This window comes from Balaenoptera physalus, assembly GCF_965194825.1.
Source record: "Balaenoptera physalus genome assembly, chromosome: 10".
Taxonomy (NCBI): Eukaryota; Metazoa; Chordata; class Mammalia; order Artiodactyla; family Balaenopteridae; genus Balaenoptera; species Balaenoptera physalus.
In genome coordinates, this window is record NC_138889.1 from 44,444,071 (window position 1) to 44,456,671 (window position 12,601).

The 12,601-nt window shown below is 39.2% G+C and overlaps 1 protein-coding gene and 1 long non-coding RNA gene across 11 annotated transcripts in view; one reads left to right on the forward strand and one right to left on the reverse strand.

Annotated features, from left to right (window-relative positions):
* Positions 1-12,601, reverse strand: part of FAT3 (FAT atypical cadherin 3) — a 717,656-nt gene that overhangs the window by 564,061 nt on the left and 140,994 nt on the right. The window lies entirely within an intron of this gene.
* LOC309636711 overlaps positions 1-12,601 on the forward strand; it is a 183,228-nt gene that overhangs the window by 82,313 nt on the left and 88,314 nt on the right. The window lies entirely within an intron of this gene.

Below are 12,601 nucleotides of genomic sequence, written 5' to 3' on the forward strand. Positions count from 1 at the left end.
TATATATAATATATAATAACATACCATATATGAAAATACCAAATACATAACATATTATAACTTGTATAACATGTAATACTATATGACGTATATATTATAAATTATGTTGTTTTATATTATATATTTTATATTATAATTATATTCATATTATATACGGTATTATATATTATTATATTTAGTACATATTCTATTTCACTTATATATGTTCATTATATTATATATTGCATGCCATAATATACAATGCCTATTTTAATGAATTGTTGAATACTGTAGATATTCCCCTTAAGCTCCTAGCAACAAAGGCACATAAGAAAATCGATGCACAGGGCAGCGACAGGGGTGGGGGGAGGCATGTTTCTACGAGGACCCAAACATGTGGGCTCCAAGAACAGTGTGGAGGGCTGGGAATTAGATGATCTGAGTTGAAACCTTGGCTCTGCTACTTCCTAGCTTTGTGAAATTCAGCAAGTTATTCAACCTCTCTAAACTTCAGTTCCCACTCCCATAAATCTGGGGTCATAAGAGCCCTTGGCCCATAAGTTTAATGTGAGGACTGCATGAGTTCCAGTACATAAAACACCCTGCAGAGCATCTAGCAGATAACAAGCTCTCCAATAAAGTGCTAGATGATGGTGGTGATGATTCCAACGAGGAGGAGAACAAAGATGATTGTATTGTGACAAGGAATGAAGATGGGAATGTAAGTCCAGCAGACAAAATTCTCACAACATCCTCAGCTCCTAGTCTCTCTTCTACCTCCCCCTGCATTTCTAGCCCATGAATTCATGCACAAACATTTGATAAACCAGCACTCAGATGTCAAGAAAGGAGAGGTGTTAAAAAGAGGTTTTGCCCACATCAATCAAAGACTATGAAGTGCTGGCACTTCTTCCCATGCAGTTCTTAGCAGTCCAGGGCCCAGAGAAACAGGAATCACAACACCCTGACAAATCAGAGCTATGGGGAAATGTGTCATTTTGTGTAACTGAGTTTTGTTAAGTAGCTTACCATCTGCTCAGGTAGGCGTCACAATTTTATGGGTTGTGTTTCGTTTTGCTTAGATTTTATTTGTTTGTTTCGACGAAAACTCTTTCCCAAATACATCGTAATTCTCTGCCCAGACCCTGTTTGTGCATCACCAAGATCCACTCAATTCAGTCTGCTCCACTACTCTCCCACAGCCTCAATTGTTCACCAGCTTCCTGTGAGGAACCCCCAGGGCTACAGCAGGAGAAGGAGCTCCCTCACAGTAACGCAGGAATGCTGACCAGGCTGGACCCACAAAGTACTGGCTTTCCCACCAGCGGCCCAAGCATACCCAACGCAACCCAGAAGAGTTGGGGTGTTGATGCCCTCCACCTGGTGGCAGATCTGACCAATAAGAGGTCAAAAATGGGCAAGAGCCAAGAGAAAAGTTGCTTGCCCTTCCCTCCAACTCCAGGCCAAATGGCCCAAGATGCAGAGGTTCTAAGTGGCCTCCCTGGAGACGGCAGGGTGACTGAGAAACAGGCTGGTTTTTGTTGTAAAGCTGTGACTAATTTAATAACACACCAATTTATATTTGGACTCCCTTCCTTCAGGCCTGGCTTCCTTCTTTCCCTCGCTCTTGTTCCCCTGGGATTGCACCCTTAATAAAACATTAGCATGTACTGTAATTTTTGCCTTGGGCTCTGTTTTCTAGGGAACCTGGGCCTCTACAATGGTTGGGACTCTTCGTTATAATGATCAGCTCTTATACTGTGTGGTAATGAAGTGATGGGCTCCCTTTGGGTCAGCCCTTAAGGAGATACTTAGGGCTGTTCATCCAGAAAGTGCCTGAGGTATAGTGATTAAGAGCTCAGACTGGTGCTGGCCTGCCTCATTCAAATCCCTGCTCTACCACAAGCTGTGAAACACTGGACAAGTAATTTAAAATCAAGCTTTTGTTTCCTCATCCATAAGATGTCGATAATCGGAGTACCTACCTTACAGAGTCCTTGTGAAAAGTAAATGAGTTAATACTTTTCAATGCCTGGCACATAATAAACACCAGTGGCAATGGGGGTTAGCCACTGATTTCTCTCCCTGTCTGATTAACAGGGTTATTCCTAGCTGTTGTTAGTATGCCTACCTACAGCAATCTGTCTGCTGTGCAGTTTCTAAAATACTGTAGGATTATACATCAAGAAGTCTAGCTTACTAGAACTGTGTGCAAAGTAAAATTAAAAAGCTCTAGGTAAAGGGCTTCCCTGGTGGCGCAGTGCAGGAAAGAAGAATCTGCCTGCCAGTGCAGAGGACACGGGTTCGAGACCTGGTCCGGGAAGATCCCACATGCCGCAGAGCAACTAAGCCCGTGCGCCACAACTACTGAGCCTGCACTCTAGAGCCCGCGAGCCACAACTACTGACACCCACGCACCTAAAGCCCATGCTCCGCAACAAGAGAAGCCACCGCAATGAGAAGCCCACGCACCGCAATGAGAAGCCCACGCACGGCAATGAAGGGTAGCCCCCGCTCGCTGCAACTAGAGAAAGCCCACACGCGGCAACAAAGACCCAACGCATCCAGAAATAAATAAAATAAAATTAATTAATGAAAAGAAAAAGGTCTAGGTAAAAACCCAAGAGTTCAGGTATAGCAGAACAAATTCATTCTAAAGATTATTTAGAAGGCCCCCAATAGCAATTTTTGCTTACACTCTGGTTCTTGAACATATTCTACCAATTATCAAGCTCCAATTTAGCTAATTATACATTTTTGAGTCATGTGGTACGACTGTGGAATATAGAATTCTGACTTAGCATTAACACCACTGGGTGTCTACACTATCCTAGCTGTGAAACATAGGAATTTAGTGACCATAAATGAAACTCTTACTCATTCCAATTCTGATTATTTGCCTTCTAGGATAAAACTACCTGACAGACAGATGGACGATGCCTGCACTTTTATTTTTTTATTTATTTATTTTCATAAATTTATTTATTTTATTTATTTATTTTTGGCTGCTTTGGGTCTTCATTGCTGCACGTGGGCTTTCTCTAGTTGCGACGAGCGGGGGTTCCTCTTCGTTGTGGTGCGTGGGCTTCTCGTTGCAGTGGCTTCTCTTGTTGCGGAGCATGGGCTCTAGGTGTGCAGGCTTCAGTAGTTGTGGCATGCAGGCTCAGTAGTTGTGGCTTGCGGGCTCTAGAGCGCAGGCTTAGTAGTTGCGGCGCACAGGCTTAGCTGCTCCACGGCATGTGGGATCTTTCCAGACCAGGGCTCGAACCCGTGTCCCCTGCATTGGCAGGCGGATTCTTAACCACGGCGCCACCAGGGACACCCTGACACCTGCACTTTTAGCAATCAGGACGATGTTTTATGAAATTGTCATCCAAAAGTTAATCACTGTGTTTTCAATTCAAGGCTCATTCAGTCTAATCATGTGGCAAATATTTCTTTAGAAGTATACTCAAGGTGTGAGAAAGATATGTATAAGTCTACCCAGGTTCAGGGAAAGATGCTGATATGCATGGGAACAGGGGACAGACAAACATGGAAGAAAACCTTAACCCTGCTTTGTATCACCACAGCCTCATTCCAGATCTCAGGGCCTCATGCTGGCTCAATATGATGTGATATCTATTGAATAGAATTCCCTGTTGAAGCTGACCTCAAGTCAATGTTTATTTTTAAAACTAACAGGGCTTTATCAAGGTTCCAGAAACATCTTACCAATGCCAGCAGCCCATGGGGATGGAAATTACCGATTGTGAGATGTGCTACTGATATGTACGATATAATAGCAATAAATTAGATTATCAAAAAACAGTTTCATAATAATGTTGAAATTCTGATTAAGTGAAACCCCTAATGGTTTAGGGGAAACCTCAAAGTCATGCTTTTAGGATACAGATAATGAGTCAAAGCAAAAGAACTCTGTGACTGTCATTAGGACAGCTCTCAAAGACCCTTTTTCCTTGGCTTCCAGATCCTAGTGTATACTTCCTAGTGAATTCCCAAATAGGTGTTATAAAAGAGAGCGGGCCCAAGGAACAATGCATTTCTCTCACCAGCCAACCACTCAGAAAAGGCAGTGAGCTCAAACCTCTGTACTTTTTGAACTTGCAGACTTCTTACTCTTCAAGTGCTGCTTTTGGCTACATACTTCCAGGGCACCTCCTTGAGATACTTGGACATATCAGGGAGCCAGATCCACTCACATGCAACCGTGATCTTATGTCCTTTGCACAGTTTTGTCTGTTGGCTCAATAATACATGAGAGTGACAAAAACTGTAAACCTGGTCTAGGGGTCGGCAGTCTACAAATCAGGCCCAGCCTTTGTGGCCTGGCCCAGCTCAGTCCCTCGCTCCAATGATCTTGAAGACTTAACTTCTTTCAGAAAAATGTTCATTTACCAACACTCCTAGGCAGATGCACGTTTAATATGAAGCTATCAAAGTCAAAGCTTCCAAGCCCCATAGAGGACCCTAGCAATGGTTCACAGGGTTACACATTTCTATAAATTTTGCAAAACTAATATACCTAAACCACAATCATTTAAAACTTCTTTCTCTTTCCCCTCAACTTCTCCTCTATTATATTCTGCATCACCAGATAAAGTAGTTGTAAGCATCTGAGGGATCTAAGGGAGAATGAGTTGAAGATACATTAGGTTTGCATTTAGTGGCATATATTTATGTGGTTCACCATCAATTCCATGTATTGGCAAATTGTCATTAGCTGTCCAGTGTAGGAATGGCTTCCCAAAACCCTTCTACTACCCATTGTACTGAGACACCCAGCATTGTAGCATGGAAGTGAAGGGAAAGAACTTGTATCACCACATGACCATATCCTGGGATGCCCAGCACTAGAATTATGGCCATTGGGAAGGAGAAACTAGGTACAAAATTTACAGAGCCAGGAGCTAGTCTGTGGAAAATTCCCCAATCATTAGACATGTAAACTTGTAATTAGAAGATTTGGTTCTTGCCTATAGAGTCAAAATTAAAGTTTTGCAGCAAAGATTTCTACTGAAATGCAGCATAAGTGCACCATGAGTTCTTTCTTTTGGTGGATTAGATTCTCAGACATGGAAATTACTAGACGTTTTTTGTTTACAGAGCACAGACCTGTAGCAGTTATTATTAAGAGCAAGTAGATCTGCAACAACTCATATGAGAAATAAACTTGATAGAGATGTTTTCAACTTTGACACCGATGGAGAGAATACACATAGCACTACCAATAACAAGCTGTGACTCTAGAGAAACATTTCTAAACTCTCAGTGAAAAAACAAACTTCAATCAACCACGTTGGAGGAAAAATAATCTTTCTGCACTTTTTATAGAAACAATTACAAGATTATTATCCTATAAGAGGCAATCAAAGAAAAAAGGCAACCAAAAAATGCAGGGGAAAAAAGTATTAGAAAGATGTGTTAGACAATCAATCAACACAATATTATATTTTTCCTGAGCTTTGTGATATTTGTGTTTGTTGGCTTTCAAACTCATGAGTTACTGTGATTTCTTTCCTCATTCTAAACAAATACAAAGATTTTGTAGTCGTACTTTTTATAATTTTTCTCAAAGCAGGCACACCAAATTGCATGAGCTTTAAGCCTCACAAAACCTCGATCCAGTTCTGGGGTTATGCATTCCTTGACAATTAAGCCTTGCTTATATATCATCATCCACTGACTTGAATGCCCTGGTTATCTCTCAGACTGTCTTGTCTCTAACTGGAATTTGTAAAAATCATCCCACAGTGCCAAAGGGTGATGCTAAGGCCGCAGCGAACATGATGAATGGCCAACACAAGGCACTCACTTAACGTTGTGTCACTTATGTATCCCACGGTTTGCAATTACATGCTTTTCTGTCTCTACTACCCATCCCTGACTTAATCATCTACGCATCTTCTTCAGCGCAAAGCACTGTGCCTGCAGGGAATCTGTGCACGATAACTGTGGCAAGTAGAGAAGGAAGAGGTGGAAGATGAGGAAAAAAGGGAGCAGAGAAGCAGCGAGAGCAAAGAGGCAGACTTTTAAGAATGTGGAGAAAAACTGAAAATGGTTTAAGCTCTATTTTATAGATCTTGGGGCTAAACAACAAAGCCCTTATGTTTTTACCATAATGTGTGTGTGTTTGTGTGTGTGTGTGTATGCTGGTGTGTGTGTACCTCAAATTCTTATCTTAATTCCTTCAACATTTATTCACTTTTTGACTCAAAACATTTCCTATTTAATATATTATTTTTACTTGGTACTATTCTCACTAGTATGCTGCTTTTTAAAAGCAACTCGAATACTAACTATGTTATGTAAATGAAAATCGGTGAATTTAATCACAAAGAGTGTGGCCCTAGAGGAGCTACTAAGTCCTCCAATGTCCAATGGGAAAATTTGGAGAGTCCTATTATATTCCATCATTTGTATACCAGTGCCCAGAATTTAATATAAGTTGAACTGAATCCCACACACAACTCTTTGTAGATTCTGTTTTTCAATAAGACATGCGTTCATAAAAACTGGCAAGCTAAAACTACAGGCTGCAGCCATTTTCATTTTCATTTCATTTTCTTTTCAGTGAAACACTGTGAATGTAGCGGCATCACATAAATATTTATCAAACTCTATAAACCTTCCAAATGTAATGATAAATGAAAGTATCCTTCAACATGCATATAAAACACCTGCCAAAAAAACATTTTTAGAAGACTGAAATGAGACGCAAGCTATCCGAAGTCACCGAAGGCAATAAATTTATCCCACTACCTTCTGGAGAGTCACTAATACATGAGGAAAGCATTTGATTGTTTTTGTAACCTCTGCTTACTAGGACTCTGAAATTTCATTCTTTGTTAACTGAAGAAGTAAATATAATTCAGTATCACTTGGCACTGAGGAAATCATGACCCTGGCATGGAGGGCCAGGTAAGCCATGGGAAACTTCTATTATTAAAATATAAAACGAAGACTGATTTCAGAGAAAAGACCACACAAGTTTCTAGGTTGTTGGCTTGCCACCCTATTTGGATTTCGTCTTTATGCTGGTCACTAGTTTTATCATTTACTAGTTACCTAGGGGCAATAGCAGCTCAAAGTTGATATACAAAGCAGGCATAATTACAGATTCGAACCAACAGTCTTCTATTAAAACCTAAACTGCCTTCAGCCAACAGTTAAGAAAAAAAGGTCAAGAAGAAGGCACGTGCTGAAAAGAGTAATAAAAACATGCTCTTTATTTTCCAGAAGCTTCTAAACTTCTCTCTGGCCTGATTTACATGACAACTACTACATTCATCTGAATGTTATGGAGTGTTCAGGGCTCCTCCAGGAACATTATATTTCTCTCAAATAATTATGATCAAGAAGTCTAGAGCTAAGGTTAAAAATCCAGAGCCGAGAAAAGTTTCTGCTATCACTTGATCATCACTTCATTCCTCTCCTTTACTTGCTCTGGTCCCAGGGGCAAATTTTGAGCCAAAATGCAGTGAGTCTCTTTTGACCTAGATGGGTGGAGACAAAAATATCATCTTGAAAAAAGAATAAGGATGGGGAACACCATTTAGTCTGGAATTATCATGAATTGCACCAAAGCCTCCGAATAGCATCTGTCTTACACCTCAAATTGTCAAAAAGGAATTTAACAGGCAAGTTTGGGGAGAAGAAACTGGGAAGATTAACAGCCAACCGTAAGATAAAATATGATTTCTGGTGCCTCTGAATATCAGAAAAGGGAAGCTTATATTTTATGACATTATGCAAGAAACATGATCCTCTGGATATTACCCACCATTTTAAATATCTGTGTTGGGACATCTGATTTCTGCAATGACAAAAGCTTCTCAAATTTCTAACAATACAAATTTTCCCGTTCTTGATTTTAATTCACCCACTCTTAACTCTCTAATGATTAGTCTGCAGATAAAAGAGTATTAGACTCAGCACTGGCAGCCAGTAAACATTCTTCAGTTGAACTAAATAAATAAAAGCTCTATGTATTTATTTTTTCCCTGGCCACCAGTTGAAATGAATCCTTCTCCCTATAGAAGATCAAATACAGCATCTCAACACTGGAGAGCTTGAAAGATCCTGGTCCCACTATAGAAGGCCCAGGTCTGATACCTGTAGCTCTCTGTCACCACTGCCTGGCCCAGTGCCTTCCACAAAGGTAGGGTCCAAATAACGTTAAGTTATGAAGACAGTAGTGAGAGCTGTCACATGCTATGTTAGGCTGTATTATTATTCAGTAATTATTATTATTAATTATTCAGTAATTATTCATCCTTCTTCCTCCCTCCCTCTGCAAGAGAAGTATTACTCTCTACCCCACATCAATATTGAACTTGGCCCCAAGACCTTCTTTGGCCAATGGAATGTGGGCCAGTCTTGAGCAGAGGCTTTAAGAGGCACCACAAGCTTCCATCAGCCTCTTGCACTCCTGATCTGACTTTGAGAACACTACATCCCAGACAGTGAGTACTCCCTTCAGCCTGGGTCCTGAAGTAGGAAAGACATGTAGAACAGATCGTAACTCAATCTACAGCTTGCAACAACTTCAACTGTCTTCCCAGACTTAAGAGCAAGAAGAAAAAAATGTCTGCTTTTATAAGCCACTGAAATGTTGTGATTGTTTGTTATGCAGTAATAATACAGAAAAAATCTGACTAATACATATGCTTAGCAAGGTTATTATGGCACACTGCAGTGGAAAAGAGGGGAACTGACGTGAGATTTGGAGTCCATTGCACTAGAGCACCAACTCCAGTTCTAACAACTTCCAGATGCCTGACCCTGTTTGGGCAAACCTCACTGAACCTCACCGTGCTAGATTACTGTGACAACTAGAAAGTACCCACAAAGCACCTAGCATAGTGCTTAGTACACAATAGGTACTTGATAAATGGAAGAAATAATATAATTTGTAATAACGGATGGTAAAATATCTTCCTAATTACCCATGATTAATGTGCTAAACTGGAAATTGTTTATCTGGATTAAATACTTCTTTAACACCAGGTAAATAAAACAGTGAAGTGATTGCTCAAGTTTGCAGTTTACAAAAGAATCTAACAGAAAAATCACTGTTTAAAATGTACAGTGTGTTCTGTATAAACCTTCTAAAACTTCTGAGTAGTCAAGAATATGCATTCCTATTATGTCAAAGAATAAGAATGCGCTCTTTGTGAAGGAAAAAAAAGATTAAATTGCATCTTCCAGACTGGTCATTTAAATTGTCGTCAAATCCACTGTAGTTGGGGCCCCTCAGTTAATCCATTTACTGTGAACATTATTAAACATTTATTAAATGCCCGTGCATGGTAAAGAATTTCAAAGGTATGGTTTTGTTCACTGAGCTCCAAAAAGGTCAAGAACATAAAACTACTAAATGGATCAACTAATCCCAGCATAAGCTGTCTCACAAAACAGGAGCACTGCAATTACTGAAGCACAGAAATAGATTTTGATCCATTGGGAAGGCATTCAGAAAACTATCACCACTAATGAATAACAGAAAATTTATTTGGATTGGAAAACTTGACTAGAAAAGAAATTTATCTAAAATATGAGCTCAATTCCCTGCCTTTCCAAAGAATAAGGAACAGGATTTTACAGAAAAGATATAATCTGATAGACATCCTCTAAGGAGCCCAGGTAAATGTAGGGTAGTGTTTCTGAACCACACACAGAAGGACCGCTTGGAGTGCTTGAATGAAGATCCCTCAGCTCCTGCCCCAGACCAACTGAATCAGAATCTTTGGGAATCAGGCCTGGGGACCTGCATTGCTGACAAACTCTCCAGTTGATTCATGTGCATGCATAAGTTTAGACCCATTAAACAAGGCAAGCCATGACAGACAGAACCTTTGCCGGATGACTTAAGGTTCTTGAAAGACGAAAACCCAAACAACTTTAGGCCGTTTTATTATGCCCAAGGGGTCAAATGAAACAACAGAGTCCGAACTTAAGACCCAGTAACAGCTGTAGGGCTAAAGAGCCACTCATTCTACCAGCAGCTCCAGCCATGATTTTTAGAGCTTGGAGGCAAAGAGCTGATTGATCATTCAACAGTAGCGCAAACCCAATAGCGCCATGGTGATGGCTTCTCTTGTTGGACATACATTTGCCAAACTTCCCCCTACCCCTAGCATCCCCGTGGCACAAGTCCAGGCAATCATTCCTCATCAGCTTTTTGGGCTGGGATGTTAAAATCTGCAAGAAGTGAGACAGAAGGAAGATGGTTAAGAATATTACCATATGGAAATTCTAATCTTCATAAAAATGTCAACATTAAGTTGAAATTTTTTTCCTATAACCTAGAGAAAAAGATAGTTTTACTTCCTAAAAGAGGGAAACAAAATGAAATAAAAAGGAGGAAAAGATTGGGATTGACCTATATACTAATATGTATAAAACAGATAACTAATAAGAACCTGCTGTATAAAAAAATAAAATAAAATAAAATTTGAAAAAAAAGGAGGAAAAGAAATAGTCACTACGGTTTTAAAAATGAATAATTCTCTAGGAAAGTAAATCAGAAACATGGGTAATGAGTGCAAAGAAAAGAGCACTGAGTTAGGACTGAGGAGAGCTGGTTCTAGATCTAAATCCTCTAATGGGTATGTGGGTTTGCACAACGCACTTAGCTATCTGTTACCCCAAGGGAGTTGATGTCATAAGAAAAGAGATTTTTAAGTCACAAAGCAATGCCAAAATGAAAGTGGCATTTTTATCACTCATGGCAAAATTTATTTTATACAATCCAGAATATAAGGGAACAATGCAAAGTAGGGAGTTGTTTTTACAACAGAGGCAAAAGACATCAAACTCTTGGAGTCAAAAACACTAATTTGAAAACAGACATGCATCCCAATGCTCATAGCAGCACTATTTACAATAGCCAAGACATGGAAGCAACGTAAATGTCCATAGACAGATGAACGGATAAAGAAGATGTGGGGTGTATATATATGTATGCATACACACACACACACACACAATGGAATATTGCTCAGCTGTAAAACAGAATGAAATAATGCCATTTGCAGCAACATGGATGGACTTAGAGATTATCATACTAAGTGAAGTAAGTCAGACAAAGACAAATATCATATGATATCACATATATGTGAAATCTACAGAAAAACACAAATCAACTTATTTGCAAAACAGAAACAGACTCATAGACATAGGAAACAAACTTATGGTTACCAAAGGGGAAAGGGAGTAGGGATAAATTAGGAGTTTGGAATTAACAGATACACACTATTATATATAAAGTAGATAAACAACAAGGACCTACTGTATAGAACAGGGAACTATACTCAATATCTTCAAATAACCTATAATGCAAAAGGATCTGAAAAGGAATATGTATATATGTACACACATATATACATACACACACACACACATATATATAACTGAATTGCTTTGCTGTACACCTGAAACTAATACAACATGGTAAATCAATTATACTTCAATAAAAATCATTTCTATTTATGTAAAGAATTATAAGAGCAGCTACATCATCAGATGACTATACACACATTTTCTGAAATAACACCCAAGATGAGAACAAAACAGCACGGTACAAACATGGAAAATCTAGGCCACTCTCACCAAATTGCATCAAGCTACACCAAGAGGAAACTAATGAAAACAACTCATTGTGGCTTGATGTAGTCATGAAGCTTGCAGTTGTTAATGATCCAGCCTGACACCTTCCTGTTGACCTACCTACCTACATCCACCTGAGCCCCAAAGGTAAGCTTCTCACACTGAAGAGCCACACAAACAATGGGACTGCGAGGAAGAAGGAAGGTGATTAATGGCTGGTGCCATCAGTCAAGGAGCCCAGGAATGTAAGGACTTTGAAACCCATTTAACACTTTATTGCCTTACAGATTTTATATCAACACCAAATTCATGTGTCTCTAGGAACATGCAAGGAAGCCCATACTTGTCTTTAGATGGGAGACAGCAGTGTATGCTGCAGTTACTCAGAGCTCAACTTGAAAACAGGCTCCAAGTTATGTATCTTCTCTAACATCAGTTCATGAGTTGATGAGTATTAGTTCTGGAGGGGCTGTTGGGAGAATTAAATAAGACCCGACTATAAAACCCTTCATACGGTGTGTTGCCTATTGCAAGTACTCAATGAAGTCCTTATTATTAACAGTAAAGTATTAGCATAGAATAGACACCCAGTAAAGGTTACTACTTTTTCTTTCTCATTTTGTATTTCAAAGGTAAAAATATATTCTAATCAAATGACAAGTTATATATAATAAGATAGAGTATATGGCTACATCAGAACCCAATTTTCTTGACATTTACCTTTTCCTTCATCATGGCTATGGAGATCAATTTTACAATTTACACTAGCCAAAATGAGAAACCATTCATACAAAAAATTTACAATTTACAGTTTAAATTTTTGACAGTATACACAGTTTTGTAACTCCTATCCAATATTTAATACTTTCTCAAACCCTTTTTCTAGTATAATTAATGTACAACTAGTATCCCTATGATGACACCTTCCCACTATCTGTTTTCTTCATCATCATCATCATCATCATCATCATCATCATCATTACTGGGAACGAAACACCCTGTGAGTGTTGTA